Genomic DNA, 22,832 nt, shown 5'->3' with positions numbered 1-22,832 from the left:
TCTTCTTTTTAGCCATCTGGCTTAGATTACAGTTCAGCTATTATTATGTTGGCATCCTACAGAATGGCCTCACTGAGACTAATGACTGGTGTCAGAACCATGGCCTTAAGCTCAATGCCAAAAAATGTAATCCCCTTTGGGAAAACCCAGTTCCCAAGAATTAACACATCGATGGTGGTCCACTGAACACAGGAGGAGTTATAAGAGATCTGGGAACACAGGGTGGCAACAACCTCTCTTTTGACCACCACATTGCCACTGTGGTTAGAAAGTCCTTCTATGTGGCACATCTCATTACTAAGGGTTTTGCATCCAGGATGAAGGAGGTCATTTTCTCCCTGTACGCTTCCCTCATTAGGCCAATCATCGAGTGCAATGCCCCATTTGGCATGTACCTAACTAGACACCAGCAATAACTGGAGAGGCTGCAAAAGTACCTCACAAAGAGGATCCTAGGCCTTAAACACTGGTCCTATGTGGACAGACTAAAAAAACCCCAACTATTCTCTGTCTCATATTGCCTACTTAGAGACAATCACTGCTTGACTTACAAAGCCATGTCTGATCCAGCTCTGTTAGAAATGCTACATCTAAAGAAATCCCAATCCCTCACACCACACACTCCAGAGACCTCAACCTCATTACCACAAACAACAGAATGTACAGGAGGTGGAGGAACAGGTTCATAACCCAGACACTGTGCCCATTCTATGGAATAGATTTCCCATACATGTCAAGCAGAGCACCTTGCTGACCCTCTTCAAGAGAAATCTTGATGAGTGGATGGGAAATGGAAAATTCACCTCGGAGATAATACCAGTGGCTCTACTTGACAGAGACACTGGGACCTAAGGTCGGGTGGCATGATGCCATGGTAATCCTATGGCAGGCTTGTAAAGGCCCCAAGGCCATTAGTCTAGTACACACCTATGAACCTATGAACCTAAGATGACAGTGCTACTGTCCGATGGGGACACATTTCCATCTTACTTCTTCAAAGTAGTGCTTATAATTCAAAGCCATATGACTGAATTGATATAATATAGCCGACTGCCAAACATTAGTACAGGAAATGGTTTAAATAACAAGGCTTAATTTAGTATCTAATTACTTTATGGCATAACTACATGTATTGTCTGAAGTTTACAACAGTGAGACTACCATGTACTGTTCCAATAAGAACACTTATATTACTGCCTTTTATCCCTGATGTAAAACACAATGGATTAATATCTGGCGTAAATGTTTTTGCTGGCCGCATGGACTACTTGAACAATATATTTGATAACTAACTTTTTAAGAATTGTTGTTTAAAAATTCATTGGAAGTGGTTACTGAGTGCTGTTTTATGCTTATTTTTCATTTTATATATTTACCTAAAATGGTATTGATGCTTTACTAACACACACATTAATTATTATTTGACGCTATGTATAGAATGTTGCCCTCACGTAATCATTCTACCTAAGTACTATTTGTGACAACTAATCGCCTAATTTTAGTTGTATCTTTGCTTTTTAGGAGAATGTATAAATTTATATGTGAATACTGGAGTTACACCTTTGCTATAATTTTTTGCTACATTTAGACATAATCTTTTAATAGAAACAGGTTAGCTCACTTTATAGATGGAAGGAAATGATGCAAAAGGGTGGACACAAGAGATTCAACATTTGCTGACAATCTGAGAGGATAGGTTCTCAGTGTACACCTGCCGATGAGATGATTATGAGATCTAATCAATCGTTAGGTTTATCGGGCAAGCTTTAAGGAGTTTAGTCATTAGCCTCAGTAAGCAACTGCATAACCTGGTGAACACAGTCAATCCGCTATGGCAATCTAATTACTGTTTAACTTGATGGAACAAGAAATTTCCAGCTAGAAATAAACACAAAGAAGCACTCAATCAAGGCATAACACAATCGCTCATATACTCTCTGTCTCCAATTCCATACCAGTATAGCAGTAATTTTACAAAATAGTCAACTTACTGGGTTACACACATAGAGTTAATACTATCTTAGGACTCGATATGCAAAATCTTGAGTAACTGAAAGCTTTATATATAATACTTAAACTTACTAAACTTATTATGTAAATATGTACTCTGGACAATAGTATTACCCTACTTGGGATTAGCATAAGCTCGGTATTAAAACATAGTGGTGTTAGATGGAGAACTTGTATGTTAGGCTTTCTATACAAACTAGTTACTAACTACATGGAGAAAAACCCTTTTAAAACATGTTACAAAGGAAATAAGATTACAATATATAAGGATAAAGTTCAAACACAGAATATAGTCACCTCTCTTTCCCCATGTTATTCTTGGTCCAGAGAAGATGGGTAGGCATCGGGCTAGGATGAGAACAGATAGATGCCAATCAAAAACTATACTAGAAAAGCCTATGTTGACATACATACAGACACACCTTATAGTTATTACAGGAACCAAAATATAAATCCAAAATAAATGTGGGAATTAGAATCGTGGAATGTTAAAGGCTTGCAGTCCAAAGAAAAAAGGAATCTTTTCTTGCATCTTACTTTCAAAACCAAAGCCAAAATAGTTCTAATCCAGGAAACACACCTAACAATAGAACAATGAACAAACATAGGGAATAAACACTGGATAAGACAAATCATACCGGCAGGAGTAAAATCAAACAGTGCTGGGCTAGCAATTACAATTAAAAAAGAATTCCAGGATAAAATAATTAATTTTGACTCTGACAAAAACGGCAGATGGTGCTATGTAACCTATACTAACCCTGACCTCTCTAAACCAATACTGATCCTTAATATATATGCACCTTGTAACAACCAGCAACATTTTATCATCTCTTTATATAATATGCTAGCAACATTCAAAGATCACTTTATAATCATTGGTGGAGATTGGAATACCTATCAATACCCTAAACGCGACAGTTCTAACCCCAATAATTTTTTTAATAAACAAGCCACATTAGCAATTGAAGAACTTAAACAAGACTTCAAACTCTTTGACCCATTCAAATATGCTAAGAAAAACAATAAAATCAAGAATTTTACTTTCTATTCACAATGCCGCAAAATGTGGTCGAGAATCGATTTTTTTCAGATCTCAGAAATATTTTTAAATATGAATATCTCTACACATACACAAATCAGATTCTTTTCACATTAAATATTGCTTGGGATAATAAACAATATTTACACCATAGAGGTTACAACTGGTCTTTGAATCCCAATCTACTAAAAAAAAAACAAGATGTGATAAAAGGGATTACCCCTCTATTAAACACGATGATATCTAATATCCCTAACTCTCAACTCCCAATAGATATTGAATGGGCTTCAACTAAAGCACAAATTAGAGGTTTCATTATCAGTAAAGCAGCACAGTATAAAAAATATACTCTAAGGAAGGATCAGTTCTAAAAGAAAAAATAAATCAACTAGAAAAAGAACTACAAGATAATTACAATAAACAAACTAAGGAAAATCTACTAAAAACACAAAGAGACCTATACATACTGGAATCCAATAACTTATCATTTATTGAAACTAAGACTTTAGCTAAATACTCCGACAGCATTTAAATTCCATCAAAGGCACTAGCCAGATTAATCACCCTCCACAAACCATCACTCACCATATCAAAAATTAGCTACCAAGAAAAATCATATATGAATAGTATGGAAATAGTAAACCTGTTTGAACAGACCTATACTCAGATCTATGGAGAACAATCCCTATCTGAGAAAGAAATAGATCACTTTTTCTTCAAAAGTTAATATTCCCCAAACTGGATTCTAATCAGCAGAAAACTTTAATCAACCCAATCACTCAAAATGAGATTATTAACACAATTAATAAATTAAAAATTAACAAAGCCCCAGGCCCAGATAGACTTACACCAGAATATTACAAAACATTTGCCCCGCTAATCACCAAGACACTATACCAAGTATTAAACTATATAATAAATAACAAAATCAATGATACCCACTTCAATGCATCCAAAACTATATTTATTCTGAAAGAACATTCAGTCCCCAAAAACCTTAGTAACTACAGACCTATCTCACTATTAAATTTAGATGCCAAACTACTCACATCAATATTAACAAACAGAATGAAGAATATTATCTCAAATATCATCTCACCAGAACAATCTGGATTCACCCCACTTAGACCGGCCAGTGACAATACACTAACGTTGGAAGCCCTGATCTCTTTTGCAAATATAAAAAAACCCTCTATTTATACAATGGTGGTAGATGCACATAAAGCTTTCGATAGAATAAATATAACCTTCCTACTACAGTTTCTACCCCACTTTAATTTCCCCAACAAATTCATTCAAATAATCAAAATACTTTATGATAAACCATACACAAATCTATGCATTAACAAAATCTTATAAAATAAAAAATCATGATTAAAAATGGGACAAGACAAGGATGTCCACTGTCCCCTTTTCTATTTAATCTCGATCTAGAACCACTCTTCCTACACATTAAACAAAACATCTATTACAATCCCCCACAATCTTTAACACTAAAATCTTTCTTACCGCCTTTTCTGATGACCTAAACATTTACTTTACTACCCCAAGCTCTGATATACCTAAATTACTAAAAGCAATTGATCAATTCTCCAATATATCCAACTACAAACTTAACTTGAACAAATCCAGTATATTTCCCTTAAATCCCCCGAATCAATTCCATTCTCAGACATAATGAAAATAAAGCAATCAACGAAATACCTAGGAATCACATTCTCCTAAAAGAAAAAAGATTTCTACCAGAATAATATTATTAACAACTGGCAAAATATAGAACAAGATTATAATAGATGGAAAAACCTTAAACTACCCTTTCTGGCCAAAATATACATAATCAAAACAAATATGCTACCGAGAATACTTCCAAAATCTAAAGGGGGAATTAAACCTACCGGACTTTAAACTTTATTATATGATCATCAACTGCAGTAGAATCTTAAAATAGTAGAACACTTGCTAGTATCCAAGAAATGGTCTCCAGCTTGGATCATAATATACCATAACTATATCAAAACATTAGATATTAACCCTAGAGCTCTCCCATTTTTAAAACCTAAAGATATATGGACATACAAAATTCCTGACCCTCTAAGACACTAACAAACATCTTAACATTATACATCCCAAACAGAACTCTAAGATCTACCCACCAAAATCTAATCTCTGTTTATAAACCAAACTGTCCCACTGGTCAGCTTCTCCTATCATTTTCTGACACCAAAAAATGGAATTCTCTCCCTCCATCTCTAAGAATTTCTGAGAAATCTGAACACTTCAAAACCCAGCTGCATTCTTACATCTCCCAAAAATGGAAATGCAAGTAAGTCTGAGTTGCATGCTGCCCTCATTTCTATGTGATCCTGTGACTGTCTCTATTGCTAAACCATGTTTTGGCCACTGTCAAGCCATTTACTAGACTGAAGTCTAGACTAGGATAGCCTCACCTTCTTTATTCCTGTAATGTCCAACCCAAACAGTCTTCATATTCTGTATTAACTACTAATGGATGCAAAAACAATAAAGTATGACTAAAAGTCCAAGTATATCTTTATTAAACCTCAAAACGCCTCTAACTCCTCAGCAAAATGCCTTTACATGATATAATTATCACATACTCAGTGCTACTTTTTAAACAATAAAAGTTCCAATAAGATTTAAAACCCAATTAATCAATTACTATTCTATTCTGTCTGTCTTGATATTCAAATCCTGCATTATCAACACCAACTATTTTGTCATGTTTATCTAGTAGGTCCTGCATGTGCTGCCTGCTAAATTTCTGTAGCTTCGAGTCATACATCAAGACCAATTCCATCTTCCAGCTCACTGACCATTCTTCATTAAGTACAAGTCATTAATGACTAATAAACTCAATGGCAATCACACATAGGTAAGCCTATACTCACAACTGTCCATATCATATGTATCTCATGTGTGTGTGTGTGTGTGTGTGTGTGTGTGTGTGTGTGTGTATATATATATATATATATATATATATATATATATATATATATATATATATATATATGTGTGTGTGTGTGTGTGTGTGTGTGTGTGTGTGTAGGGTTCACTACACAATACCGAAATTCCACAATCCCAAGACTCTGAATACTGATGACCAGAATCTCGAGATTGCAGAATCTCGAAAATAGTGAATGGAGATTGCTGTACAGTGTGGAATGGGAACTTTTTCATTCACTCCACTGTAGTGTGATCTCAGAGTTGGCATATTTAAGTTGCATGCAATGTGGGGGGTGCAGGCCCCCCTGCATAAATGTTAGAATAGTTTGTTTTGTGTTTTACTTTTTTTTTTTTTAGTTCGAGATTCTACAATCTCAAGATTCTTGTCCTCTGTTTTCAGAGTCTCGGGATTGTGGAATTTCGGTATTTAGTGATGAACCTATATATACTGGTCCTCTTCAGAAGATCTACTTTTCAGAAAGTTGAACTTCATATGATTGAGGCCATATCATTGACTTTCCAAAAAATCAAAGATTTTACATGGTGATCTCAGTACAGTGGGGATTCTCAGTACAGTTGGGAATGGGGAATTTACCATTTCCCCTAGTGTAGTGTGATTTCAGAGTTGGTATATTTAATATGTGGGAGAGACTGCAAAAATGTAGAGCTTTCTTCTTTTGTCTAATTCAACTTTTCAGAAAGTCAATTATAAAAGATGATCTTCTGACAGAGCCTTATATATATATATATATATATATATATATATATATATAGATAGATAGATAGATATATGGGTCTATGTCAATAGATCAAAAGTTCAAGATACTAAAAAACAAAATATTTAAAACTTAAAATATCAAAAATGGGAATTTACCCCCTTTTCACTGTTGTGCAATCTCATTTACCCCATTTTCACTGTTGTGCAATCTCGGAAGAGGTATATATAATTATCAGGGGTGTGTGGGGTTTAAAAATGCTTTTGATGTTTGAGTTTTGGATATCTTGGTTTTCAGTTGTTTGAACTTTCAGTCTTATGACATAGATCCATATATATATATATATATATATATATATATATATATATATATATATATATATATATATATATATATATATACATGTTTTGTGGAGGGGGAGGAAAACTGGCGTACCTGGAGAAACTACATGACAAAAAGAAAGCACACAAGAAGACACTGATTAAAGGATTAAAGTTAGAATAGAAGCATGGCTGGAGCTGTGAAGCAGAAACCATCACTCTGCTAATATACACTACCCTGGATTTACTATCCCTATTTACCATGGAGGCGGCCATTTAGGTGTAGGATGGCAGCGCGCCATGCATAGTAATGAGGCGTGCTGCCTGAGCTCCTCATCTTACACGGAGTGTGTAAGAGTGCTTGGGGCATGTCTGAGAGCAGAGCTCTTAGAATATACATGCCCCTGCAATGAAGAACAGCAGAAAGGGGTAAGAAATGAGAGAGACCACTCATAGGTGCCTGCATATCCCCACCAACATTCCCTCTCATGTACAACAGCAAGTAATTACAAATAAAATGAACAAACCCTGTATTTATTTATATTTTAAAATCCAATTAAAGCTAACCATTGGTGGGCAGGTGTGCCCATTGCTTAGCTATGGTTAATGCAGCTTAAATGGCTGAAGAGGATAACAAGGTAGATATATAACAATGATCAGCATAGCAATAGTGTAGTGGGCAGAGCATTCGCCTTATGAGCAGACATTCCTGGTTCAAGTCCCACTGCAGCACTTTCCATGGCAAAGCATGTTATGATTAATATTTATGTTGCATAACCCACTAAATAATATATTTTTATGAACTGGAGTACTGCAGTAAATGCACATGTGAGGTGTCAGTGACATAATGAATAAAGCAGTAGTAAGCAGGTTTAAGCACCAATAAGCAGTAGTAAGCACATTTAAACAGTAGTAGGGGAGCTTAAGCCCGTTTGCACAGCTGTAAGCAATGCCTACACTGGTTAAGCAATTCTGAAGCTAACTCTCTGTAAGCAGATGTAACGGCAGCTTAGCAGTGCTTACTGTCACGCAAACACACAAACCCGCTTACAAATGCTTAAAAGTGCCTTCATCACTCTGTATCCAATGGCCTTTGTTCTGCCCATCAACAAAATGAACCGCCATGCAGGTCTCGAACCCAGGAGCCTATAGACCATAGTCACTGTAGTTAACCACCAAGCCATCACAGAAGTACAAAAAAATGGAGGTATCAGCAAACAAGTCTTCAGCATAGTAAAACCAAACTGAATCTGTGAAAGGAATCTGTATACAGACATATGTGCCTTAACCCACTACATAACATAAATATGTGAACTGGAGTACAGCATTAAGGCCAGAAGTCAGGTGTAATTATAATAGAGTGTTGAAGTCCCCAATAAAACACAAAGACCCCAAAAAGTGTACATACACATGAATCATGGATACCAGGCATACATATAAGTTGTAATGAATAATAGCTCAATGCCAAAAAGGAATTATAATGCAATGTCTAATGTAAGCAACACTAAGCATTGCACAGGCCAGCTTAGGAGGTGTAAGCAATGTGTAGGTCAGCTAACTCAATGTGCCCAGTGTTATACCCCTTTAAACAATGCTAACCCTAGGTAAGCAGGTTTGTTCATAGCATAGCCTTTTCAAAACCGGCCATTCATGGAAAACTGCAGGAAATTAGCCCTACTTAAACCCAAGAGGAGGGAATACATCTCATAACTGGTTGTAGCTTCCCCTTGCAGGCACAATGGAAGTAAGGGGAGAAAGTGTGTGCTTCCGGGCGCAGCACTGGTGCATCCAGGAGTCCAACGTCATGGCAGGACCCCTTGTCAAAGACCATGATCAGACACTGCTGCAAGGCCAGTACCAGGGCTCCCAATGTAAGGCGGAAGGGAACAGGACAACATCTTACTGTGAGGTGACAACGCTACCGCAGCACCACCACCGCATGGCTAAATATTTCTCTTATGTCCCCCACAGCTACAATGGAGCAGGCCATGAACCAGGAGGCCCACATCAGTTGCCTGGCGAGGTTGCACTGCAAGGCAGGTCAGTAATACTCATGCATTTGCTGTCATAGTAAATAAAACTAAAAATAGCAGTAAATTAATTGCCTGTATAAAACCTGTATTGTTCAAGGCAAGTACTCCAAACACTAGAGAATATGGCAGGAAGAGTGTCATATTGTTTGTATGTCAATAAAAGTGTAATAGCCTGACACTAAAGGTCTACCTGCTGGACTGCATGTGTATACTCTGGTATCATATGGTAATGTAGATTCACAATCATGTAATAGTACTGTTGTATTAAGCACTGTTACCCACACTGTGCTCCATAAATTGAATGTGTAGGAATACCTGTATATGATAGGTGTACTCCCCAGAGGCCATGTAGTACAACTGAGAGACACATAGACAGTAAACAGGGAAAGTACAAGCAATAAAACCTGAATAGCACATGCAACTGAGAGGTGAACTGTTGTTTTTTTAGCACACACTGCCATGGTTCGAATCCTGCCAGTGGTAGTACTCTGCATACAGAATCATACCCCACAACTGTACAGATATGTTCAGAATGTCCACTAAAGTGGCCCACATCTGTTGCCTATCAACCCTGGGAAATCAGTGGGATGATCCCAGACATGTAGGCAGCAAACAGGAAATACAACTGAGTGATACACATCTATGAGAACAAAGCTGGCACACTAGCAACTCCCAAATACCTTATGAGACTAAGAAGCAACGTATGTCCCATTTACACCCCTGCTTGTCAAGCTGTGGTCAGAGTGTGTACAGTAACAGAGTGAGATGTATGTGCATAATACCAATGTGTAATCTGGAAGTTTGTGTGGCAAAAGTCAGTAGTGCTAACAAATATTGCTCTTACAGGTTCATCGGATATGCACACTGTGCTGAGAAATACAGACTATTATAACCTGTACTGGTACTGTTCACTCTGGTATTCAAGGGAATTGTGAGTGTTGCAGTTTCTCTGAGTAATAAAGTATCACTGATCACTGTCACCCACACTGTGCTACATAATATAACTGTGTAGGAAAGCATGTAGATGTGTGTGTCAGGTCACTAAAGGTGGAAGAGGGCAATATTCTAGATATGTCCCAGCATACCAGCATGTGGTCAACACATGGCCAGAGTCTGTGTAGAAAGAGTTGGATAGCTATGTGCACAACATCAACCCGGAATCTGGGAGTCTGTGTAGAAACAGTTAGTTGGTGTTAACAAAGATTCCCTCCACAGGTATACTAGGTAGGAGGTGTATACTGCAGGTAAAACCAGTGCATGTGTCATGATGACGACAGCCATAGCACTGTCCAAACTAAGGCTATAGGGTAGTGTAGTAAGACTTGTAAGGTACAGATAACAGCACTGACTAGGAAAGTAATGTGGACTACAGGAATATACTAGTTGTTAATTGACATCTTTTTCTCCCCCCACCATATCTTCAACAATAATCAACATTCCCACCCCATCTGGTATGTAATAACACCTATGTTCTGATAATGTCCAATTGTTTGATAAATATTTTAATGGTTCCCATGCATGTGCCATATTGAATTATTGCAACATTGGTGGCATGGTGCCATCAATGTGCCTGCATGCTGTTCTTATTACCACTGTGGTCCCACATATGCATGTGTTCTGTTTGCTATGCAACTGTTCCGTATCTGGTGTCTGGGTTAATGGGAATATCTATGCATGCTGTTATACCTAACCCTGGAATGTGTTGACTATTACTAACCCACATATGATGATGACATCTAAACACTATAGCATGCTTGGGAAGGCCGGTCCCAGCGGATCCACCTGTCCCACCTCAGCTGGCCATGGCACCAGGCATCAGCATGTCTGGGACCCAACCCGGGACCTCCCTGTCCATTAGTCCTGTACCACCTTTGGGTGGAACTGCCTCAAGGGATGGGACTCACCCCCTGCTGGGAGCAGGTGTGAACAGGCACCTGTAACCCGTCGCCAGATTGGGGTCGTGGTGCATAGAGAGATCAACTAGCAGTTTGGTGATCTGCTACGCAAGCTCGAGGGCCGCATGTTGCTACTAGAGGTTCAGCTTGGCTCTACGACTCAGCCCCAGCACAGCCACCTTCGGGACTGTAAAGGAGCAGTAGTGACTGCCCATGGATGGGGACCTCAGTCCTACTGTTTCCACTAGGGGGTTCATGAGCTTCTAATTTCCCAACACCCCTCCCTATCAAAGTGTTTAACCACCGCATGTGTTAAATACCATCCTTGTATGTGTCTTGTTTGTCTTGTCTCTTAACCTACCCAACCTAGCTCCCCAACTATACCTACTACCCCTCCCCAACATCCCACTCTTACCTGAAAAAAAAGGGCAATCTGTTCCCACAAAAAAATCTCGCCCCATACCTAGCTGTCCATTTCACACACATGTCCACTGGACACATGTAATCTGGTCTAATTGGCATCACAACTTATTATTGTTGTCCACACCCCCTCCCAGGGGTGTGAGTGTCCAAATCTACCACCAAATTCAGCGTATATGCACAGCTGTTAATGTAGAAGAAATGGGCAGCTATGGACCTTCCCTACACCCTTCCTGCACATCCCTGGCTAGTTTTCCTACTTTTTTTTCCATTTTTGTGCCCCTTTTTTCACCCCTGTCCTATCAACCCCTTTTTCTAGCGGGGGAGTAAGCACTTTTAAGCAGCAGTAAGCATGTTTAAGCCTGTTTGCATGGCCGTAAGCAATGCCTACACTGGTTAAGCAAATTAGAAGCTAACTGAGTATAAGAAACTGTAACTGGAAGTTAGCAATGCTTACCTTCTCTCAAACCCACACAAACCCACTTAAAACTGCTCAAAATTGCCTTAATCACTCTGTATCCAACGGCCCTTGTTCTGCCCAGCAACAAAATAAACAGCTTCTGCAAGGCTAGAACCCCATACCCTACACATCACAGACAAAGTGATTGACCACTAAGCCATGCCAGATGTGCATAACCCTGATGTATTCAAAAACATATCATCCAGCCCAGTCAGTCAACAGTACATAGAATGTATTCCAACATTTAGATGTATATGTGTGTGTAAATATATTAATATCTAAACAGATACAACATATCTATATATGTATATATATATATATATATATATATATATATATATATATATATATATATATATATATATATATATAATGAACATATATACATGCAAATGCCTATATCTGTAGATATATATATGTCTACATCTATATATCTAAATGGTTCTACCTGAGTTCATCGACATACCACATAATCGACAATTACTTACCTGACACGAGAACACCGACAATCCACATCACCGACAGCTGACATAACCGACTACGAAAACGCCGACATCCATGTGTTACCAGTACTACATCTCACCTGTATGTTCCAGGTAATGTAAATAGTTGTCTGTCATCAGCATAGCGTTATTTTCCTGTGAGTATACTGTATGATTTATGCTGATGACAGACAACTATTTACATTACATATATAGATATATATGTGACTACACATACACATGCAGAGATATGTACAGTAAGATACATACGTAGAAGGTGTACACAATATGGAACAGCCACTATGGAGAGAGATAGAAAGAGAGAGAGTGAGAGAGAGCGAGAGCAAGAGAGTGAGAGAGATAATGAGAGAGAGCGAGAGAGAGTGCGAGTAAGAGCGAGAGCAAGAGCAAGAGAGAGAGTGAGAGAGCAAGACTGAGAGAAAGAGAGAAAGAAAGAGAGCGAGAGAGAGAGAGAGAGAGAGAGAGAAGAGAGAGAGAGAGAGAGAGCGAGAGAGAGAGAGAGAGAGTGAGAGTGAGAGAGAGAGAAAGAGTGAGAAAGAGCGAGAGAGTGAGAGCGAGAGAGTGAGAGCGAGAGAGAGAGAGTGAGAGCGAGAGAGTGAGAGCGAGAGAGAGAGTGAGAGCGAGAGAGAGAGAGCAAGAGAGAGATTGAGAGAGAAAGCGAGAGCGAGTGAGATCGAGCAAGCAAGGGAGAGAGAGAGAGAGAGAGAGAGAGAGCGAGAGAGAGAGCTAGAAAATGAGAGAGCAAGTGAGAGAGAGAGCGAGAGAGAGCAAGAGAGAGTGAGAGTGAGAGAGTGAGAAAGAGATAGAGAGAGCGAGAGCAAGCGCAAGAGAGAGAGCGAGAGCGAGTTGTGCAGGAAGGTGTTGTGAGATTGTGGAGCTGATGTCTGAATGTACCCCACATATAGGTATGCATATGTGCACATATGTCACATATATAATATATAAAGATATATATGTAGATCACCATGTATGTCCACAAATATACAGATACCCATGTGTAGACATATATATTTGCACATATATACATCACATCACATATATCTACACATATATAGATATATACCTATATACCTATATGCACATGCCTACATGCATACAAACAAACACACAAGCATATATGTTTGTAAAGACATGTCCCCTATATTACCACCACAGTGATGCATGCTATGTGTGAGGCACCAGCACACATAGCAATACACACAGATATCCACAGCTGACAGTGAGTGCAACACGGACGGGTATGTCACATGTTAGTCCCTTGTTGGGACCACATTGCCCCTTCTGTGAAATATGCAATGGGAATATGGGGATGTATGGCAGGTACACTTGTGGAGGTGGTCATGGTTGGTAGATATAGAGGACAGTCTACAGGGGTGGTATGTGACACATGTGGTGGGTAAACACTCTGGATGGTGTGTGTCGTCTGTGATATGGATGCCCCATGGGCCCCAATATGGGCACAGTGGGAACAAGCTTCCCACCCACTGCTACTCACAAAAGCAGTCCATTTCCTGAAGGTGCCTGGTCTGGAGGCTGAGCAGGAGGAGCATGTTGGCCCTGTGAATGTGTACTGGGTGCCTTAGACTGATGTAGCATGTCCCACATGTGTCTGTAGAGCCCGGTATGGGACAGACCCTAGACCTGACCTCAGGGGACAGGGACATGTCTATGTGTGCCCCGAGGAGGGGAAAACATCCTCTGGGTTGGTTCCACCTGATGGTATTGCTGGACCAGTACATGAGAAGGCCCCCAGGTTGGGGCACACATGTGATTTGGCCAGGTATCATGGGCAAATGGGTTTGGAGAGGTGGTTCTGCTGGCCAGCAGAACATATACATGTTATTGTGTCACTGTTGTAGAACATATGTTGGCAATAATAGTCTACACAATCCCAGTTCATGTCCAACAGCATGCATACATATCCCCAATAACACAGAATGTCAGATGTGCAACAATCCCAAAGCAGCCATACCACTGTCATACGTGGAACCATAGTGACCTGACAATGACAAGCAGGTGAATAGTCTGTAACAGGCCAGCAATGATAGTGTCCACACAGGGGACATGGCTACAATCATATAGCAGAAAGTGTGGTACAATACAATATATGTCCCACTGGTAGGTAAGCTGTAGCCATACCTAATGTGTTGTGTGTACAGTTTTTTGAAGCTGATATGGTGGGGGGTTGACAGAGATGTGTATTATGAACTGTGCTAACCTTGTTGTATGAGTTGCTCAGACCTGTTTCCATTTGTATGTCTTTCAGCCAAGATGTCACATGCATGGTTGCCCACCTATTCACAAGCAGAGAATGATGTGGTGATATCACACTTGATCCAGCACTAACCAGTGCTGTTTGGCAGTGCTGCACATGAACAGCAGGCATGGACCACCCTGTGGAATGACCTAGTCCACAGGGACAATGATGTCAGACTGCACAACCACAGTTATAAGCAGGTCCAGCAGCTGACACCTTTCATGGAGGTGGTGTCACCCACCACACCGACCGAGGAGTATGCAGGCGAAAGGACAACATCACATAGACCACTGTTGTGTATACATCCCCATTGGTACAGGTAGACATGCATATTCATGCATAGATATATATATTGTGTATTGTGTTGCTACTGTGCTGTGTCCAGATGCAGTAGTATAGTGGGAATGTACTTTTGATGTATTGTAATACTGCACCCATCCCATAGCACTGCCACAGGTGTGGCCACTGACATTGCATCTCTCACCCTCTTATGTAGGTTCCTCTGGGATACCACCAAGGCAGCAGCCTGTAGCCGGTGAATATCTTTTATGTAGATGCCTGCCAGCACACCGGGCATGTAGTGGTGATGGTATATTCCATGCACACATCTAACACACCTACCCTGAATGCATGCTGTACATGTGCATGTATTGTTGCTATGAAATGCACAGTCTCACAGAAGTGACCATGATGGGGTATGGAAGGGTATGTCAGACATCTGCATGATAACTAACATTCTGTCATTGCAGAATGTTTCCACAGGGAGTCACATACTGGTGGTAGAAATGGCCTACAGTAGGGACATGTTCAGAACAACACCCATATACAGTGCAACACCAGTGTATATATCTGTAGGACAATGGCAACTGCTGCAGAGATACATTATGGCATAAGGCATTACAGTAGTCCACATTATCAGCTGGGTCTAGGCTGCAACATGTGGTGTTCAGTGTATGGGACACTGCAAAGTGACACACGTGTGGAGCTTACTTGTCATGCATCTGCGTAAAGGCTGAAGGAGGGGGAGTTTCAGCATGGCACAGCAGTGCACTGCAGCAGGATCCTAAGGATGCTAGGAATGGCTCTGTCTGCACATAGTCAGGTTCAGGACCTGTGGCAGCCATGACCTTACCCACACAGCAATAGTGACAGTAGTGTGTGAACACCATGGGATGTGCACATGAGTAGACCTTAAAATCATGCAGAATAGGGGGACAAGTATAGGGTAGACTGAATATACACTGGCAAATGCAGATGGCCCACGCTGGTATACCCCTGCCAGGAGTAGTGACTGCTGTAGTGCACACAAGAGGTGCGATAAACCGTCATGATAAGGGTGTGCACACATGCCCACATGGTGTGTATGCATTGTGGTTAGCAGCTACACACCTAACACAATCTGTAGACACTGCATGTGAAAGTACAGGACATATGTCACATGTCGGGCTTATGTACTGCTAAGATATGCGGTGATGTTGTCCCAAGGATGTGTGTGTCAAATAAATAAAGGTGTGTACACACCCCAAAGCCATGGTATGTTCTGATGGTTGTCAGTGTAAGAGTATTGGAGTGGTCATACATGGTCTGTTGATGTTGACAGCTGTAACTCAGGCATCAAGCTTTTACCTATGACAACTGTCCACATATCATCCCAGGTATGTGTTGCTGAAAAACATAGAGGCTATAAGAAGTAAAGCTGACATAACTGACACAGTACTACACATTCTGCAATGGGTTGTACACCTGTGAGTTGTGGTGCACAGTACATGGCAGGGTGCAGAACAGGTGCACAGCAATACTCTGTACATGGGTGCAGTGATATCCAGGGGAAGGGGCATCACTTAATGACACAGCACATGCATCACACACATGTATACTGTTGCTAGCATGGATTGACTATAGCTGAACTGCATGCTGTTCTGTACCATATGTTCTGCATGTTGACAGATGGGTAATAGAAGGACTGTCTGTACTATCATTGTCCAACCTCATCTGTGTGTGTGTGTGAGTGTGTGTGTGTGTGTGTGTGTGTGTGTGTGTGTGTGTGTGTGTGTGTGTGTGTCCTGGTGGTTAGTTAGCCTGTCTGCAGGGTCACTCTGGTGAAGTTGAGGGAGGTAGATGCATGTAGGATGTGTGTGCATGTTTGTGTGGGTGGCCATGTATGTACATGTGTGATTGTGGGGTGTTCATGCGGCGTACCTCCCTTTGGGATCGTGGAGTACATGGACATGGACTGCCACATTACACACCAGGAATATCTGTCATATATGTAATCACAGGACAGCAAATTGTATAATACGGTCTGTAGCATGTAACAGGCATCCAGATGGAAGGTAGACACCAGGTAAACCCTAAATATCACAGTCAGCAGAGAGGTAACCTACAGCCCATGTATGCAGCACTACAGATGCATTAGGGAAGTACTAGTCAACACCAGGGAGTGTATCCAAATATTATAACTGTCACATGATAGGCAGAAGGAGCAGCATATCTGGCATGTGCTGAGCATTACATACACATGACATACCAATGTGAGATATTATGGATACCACATAGTAGCCCACACATATCGGGACCATGCACATCATGTCCAGATATACAGAGGGTGCATACCGAATGACAGCAGTGAGGCCATGTAAAACCACTACAGCCAGGTCAGTCAGGTAACATAGCAGCAGTCCTTGTGTTGTGGCAGCTTGTGTGGGCATTTAGAGGACTGAGATGTTAATGAGTGGTATCAATGTGTGTATGTTAACAAGTGTGATGCAGGATGGGGTAACACATGGACATATATGTGGGACTGTCTGTAAAGCCATGGACAGGTAGGTATTGCGGAGGTGTGTGTGTACTGTTAGACAATGTTGTACAGGTTTTAAAGTGTGTTTATTGTTTTCCCCCACAGGTGGCGAGTGGGTCAGGGTCCCTCCTGCATGCAATCTGATGTTGGTGCCCATATAGACACTGAAGATTATGATAGTACTGTTGAGGCACAGGTGGGGTTGTCAGGGGTTGACACTTCACCAACATTTGACATCCCGCTTTTAGCCACCCCAACCCTGCACACAGTTTCAGTGCCTACACATACCCCATCACCAGTTGCTATAGTGGAGGAACAGCTGGTGTTTGGTGGCAGTGCACAGGGAATGGTGGTAACCATGCCTACTGTGTCTGGTCACAGCAGGCATAGCCAGATGTCTAGCAGGGCACCACATAGATGGATGTCCCAGGGTGCTCGTGGTAGGGTCGCTGGACATCATGCCCCTGGCATAGGTGACATACCTGTACTAGCAGATGCATGTTTCAGGCTGTCATGGCGGTGCAGGCACGTATGGAACATTACACCAAACAGGGCCTGAGGCTGTAGAGGGCTGCTCTTGCATCTGTAAGCGATAACCTCCGTGAACTGTTGGGTGCTATCCATGCTGATACTGAGCACACAGACAGACTGCACAATGAGATGATGGCCCTCATCGGTCGTGGTGTGTCCATGCTTCAACATTTGGTGGGGATGCGGCGATGACCACATGAATGTGGGCCAGCAACACCAACAGCTGGCAGTCAATGTGGATGTGCTAGGACACCAAGGGGTTCCCATAGTGGCAGTAGCAGCCCCGGCAATGCAGGGGTGTGCTGTCCACACCACACCACAGCAGACCATGTACACTTCATCCTGGCCAGTCCCAGGAGGGACCTGATACCAGCAGACAATTATCATCAGCAGGTGAGAGTAGCACATTCAGGCCTGTACCTGGCCGTGCCCGTGGAACCCCTGTCAGGCACAGTCCATGTGTCCATGGCTGAAGGCAGTGAACTGCACACCCTGCCAGGTATGGTCTGCAGCTGTTCATAAACACCTGTGTAGGGCAATTGAATGGCAGAACTGTGTGCATGCATACACACACACTATGCAAACACACCTAGGGCAACCCCATACCTGCACACACCACATCACCTCACCCAGCTCTCCACAGTACACCCCTCACTCACACACATGGTGTCAAATGTATGGCCCACCCTCAGCCTCTGGCAAACCAACATCACACCCTGTGCATATGATGATACCTTTGCCACATCCCTGTCATCCATACCATCAATGCAGGGACAGGCTGATATGGTTCTGATGCACATGGTGACTGCACTACAGTGTACCACAGTACTGCAGTGTAACATGTTGTAGGGAGTAGAGTGTAATGCATATATGGCAGGCAGTGTAGTCATCCAGAAATGATGTGTTATAGCTGTTAGTAACACTGGTTGGATGTGGTCTCTATAATGTTATCAATTTGTGTTGTAGATGTACATGTCTCCGCATGAGGATGGTCTGCAATCATATTCCACAATGGGGTATGTCACTTTGATGGCACCATGGCTGTGTAATATTCGGGGAACAGTTGAACACATGTCACAGGTTACTAAACCGGTTAATGCCTGTGCCACATGGATGGGTGGCTTGCTGAGGCATGTATACCCTGAAACCTAATGTAGACCCATCCGCATACACTCACACTGTTACTTGGCAACATTGGTAGTAGACCCCTACCTATCTATGTAGCGATACTGAAGTGTGTCTTACATTGCACACACCAGACAGCATTTAGGGTGAGGTGTGTTCCAGGTTACATGCAGAACATCCGCAGACGTACAGTATGCTAATGGAGGATGTGATCGGTGTATTTGGAAAATATGTAGTGTGACATACTGTCATATACACATTTACAGACACATAACAGCCAGACACATATACGAGATACCAGGGCCTATCACTGCTAACTAACCTGACCGTGTGTCCAATGTGTTACAGATATGCTGCACACATCACATGCATAACTGGCATGGATTGTGGTAACAGTTACCTGCATGGTTGATGGCGACAGTGGTAACCATAACGTGGTACATGGGACATATATCGGCTGTACCTTGGTGTAATGACAGTGTACACAGCACCCACATCCCCCAGTGGATATTGTACTCCCTGAAACCCATGACGACACTCTGCTATACCCACCATCCCACATTGGCCATGACTGCGATACAACCTATAGTATTCTCCAACAGTGATACTACAGGGATATGCATCTCATGCACATGCCACACATATAGTAGGGTGTTGCATTGTCATGCCACAACTATGTGCAGCAACAACACTATCTGTACTACTGTGTGGCAATGGGTATTGTAATAGGAGTATGTGGCCTCGGAATGCTGTCCCCTACAGATATATGGACATGCACACATACACATGTGTCAGTACAGGGGTGCATCCCTGCAGGTGGTCATAGCTGTGTACCTAGCTATTGTCCAAGGGGAGATGGGTTGTGTAGGGGCTGTATGTACAGTGCCAGGTGGCAGCGAGCATCTATCAACAGACACTACTGTCGTGACTCTCAAGGTGTGAATGACTAGCATCAGCCAATCCTCCAGGTGCCTCCTGTACATGGCCACTGAGGTGATCATGTTGACATGTATGCAACATGCATTACAACACATGGTTATTGTCTGTGATGGTGACCTGTACCCAAGCATGTTCGGTAGACTGTGGTAGTATAGTGGAGGTACCTGTGGCATGTGGTGCATACAGGGCAACATCTCCTATATGTGCCACTTCTTACACACCTGGGCAGACATGTCAATGTCAATCAAGCTTAGGTTGCCTGTACATATCCCAGCTGGATACATGCCGTCTGCACATCTGTACAGGGACTGACAGTCATCAGCTTGGCAAGTAGCTATGCAGTAGCATGAATGTGTTGACAGATAGATGTCTGACAATAATATGTATGTCATAACTATCAGTGTTAGGCCTGCTGATAAGGGAGGTGCAATTATTGTACTGAATAGATCTGATTACTTAACTAGCATGTATACTATGCTAAATGATGTTTGTACCAAAAAGAAGGTTTTAGAGAAAGATGTTAATAGATGTATTACTAATGTGAAGAATGATCTTTATGATTTGTTGATGTGTGGCCTTATTGACCATGATCTGTATGAGTTCTTGACCATTGAGAATCCCCTTAGTCCTACAATACATGGGTTGCCCAAAATTCATAAGGATAGTCGTAAGCTTTCACTCTGCCCCATTGTCTCAGGGTGCAGTTGGGTGACTGAACCTCTTTCCAAATATGTTGACCTAAAACTTAAACCTGTACTTAGTGAGTCTTTATCAATTTTAAAAGATACTGAACATTTTCTATCTAGTTTATAGTCCTCTACAAATGGTGTCGTACTTGATAATGTTTTTCTGACAACCTTGGATGCGAAAACTCTGTTCACTGTTATACCTAATGAAGTGGGTATTGATGCTGTCAGGTTGTTTATTTCTCATCATGGCCATTTCTTGCATAACATAACTACTGGTATTTGTACTTTGCTAGATTTGATTCTGTGTAATAACTGTTTTGTGTTTGAAGGTCAGAATTATCTGCAACAAACAGGAGTAGCCATGGGCACCCCCTGCACCAATAGCTATGCCAATTTGGCTATGACACAGTGAGAGAATGAACATGTTTATAATGATAATCCCTATAGACACTTTATCAAGTACTATGCTAGATTTGTTGATGATATTTTTCTTTTGTAGAGAGGTAGTGAGGAAGAACTTTTGAATTTTGTCAGATATCTTGAAAGTACCACAGACTATCTAAGGTTTAGTCTAAATTACTCTTCCACAACTATTGACTTCTTAGATGTTACTGTATTAAGAAATACTGAAGGTACCCTTGAGATGCAGCTCTACAGGAACCCTGCCGGAGGAATAGTTTACTCCATCAGTCTAGCATGCATCCTTTACATATTTTTTCTAACATTCTTAATGGCCAATGTTTAAGAGCCTCTAGGCTATGTACCAATGATGTGACTTTTCAAGAGACTATATATAAAATGGGTGAAGGCTTTAATGTTAGAGGGTACTCACAGACCTCAATAAATAACTCCAGGACAGCTGCTTTATCAAATCGACACACTAGAGGTGCTCCCTATTTCTCTTCTAATAATTACATTATGAATAAAAGACAGGTTGGTAGCATGGGTTGCTCTCCCAGAATATTTTTTAAATATTCTAATAATATACAACATTACTGTAATGTTATTAGAAAACAATTGGTCTGTTCTTTTAGCAGATGAAAATGTAAGACAGGTAGGGGGAGATTATCCCTCCTTTGCATTCAGGAATAACATGTCACTTAAAAGGCTTTTATGTTATGGCCCAAGGTATGTATGTCCCACACCCTCAGGGAAGGTTGGTACCCTTCCCTGTCATAATTGTAAACTTGCTCTGCTATTTCTCCAGATCCCTGTTTTACACACCCTGTCACCGGACATGTTTTTACACCGAGATTTGTGCCAACATGTAGGAGCAGTAACTTAGTTTATCTTGCTACATGCTGTGCCTGTAATGGTTTTTACATTGGTAAGACCACACACCAGCTGAGGGAAAGAATTCTTGAGCATTTAGGAAACATGCGCAATCAGGTTATATCTAATGTCCTAGCTAATCATGTCTTATCTTATCCGGGCCATAGTACCTTTTTGTTTAGGGTTGTGCAAGTGCTGCACCCAGCAGAAGAAGAGGTGATTTTAACAACACTGTTGAATTATGTGAACTAAAATAGATTATCTCTATGAGGGCTTATGAACCTCCAGGCCTTAGCAGTGGCACTTCCCTTAAGCCTGCCTTATTAGGCAGAAGATGATGTAAGAAGATTTTTGTTTTTAATTGGTTCAGTTTTAATTGTTTCTTACCGATTGGCTGAGTGCTTTTTTAAAAATATGTGATTTTTATTTTCATTTTGTATTTGGTCTGATGAAGCGGAAACCCCGCAGAAGCGCTAACCTTTTTCCAATAAACTGTTTGCTGTCTTACATATCTTCTGGACGTTTATTTGGCTGGACTGTGGTGGTTTGACTCACTTATACTTATTTCTGGATACCTAGCTATTGTCCAAGGGGAGATGGGTTGTGTGTACAGTGTTATACTGCCACCTGCCAGGTGGCACCAGGCATCTATTGACAGACACTACTGTCATGACCCTCAGGGTGTGAATGACATGCATTAGCCAATCCTCCAGGTGCCTCCTGGACATGGCCACTGAGGTGATCAAGTTGACATTATGCAACATGCATTATAACACATGGTTATTGTCTGTGATGGTGTTCTGCACCCAAGCATGTTCAGTTGACTGTGGTAGTTTAGTGGAGGTATCTGTGGCATGTT

This window comes from Protopterus annectens, chromosome 10.part0 (assembly GCF_019279795.1).
Source record: "Protopterus annectens isolate FY-2018-M chromosome 10.part0, PAN1.0, whole genome shotgun sequence".
Taxonomy (NCBI): Eukaryota; Metazoa; Chordata; order Ceratodontiformes; family Protopteridae; genus Protopterus; species Protopterus annectens.
The sequence above is the reverse complement of the archived record's forward strand: the minus strand, read 5'-3'. Positions refer to the sequence as shown.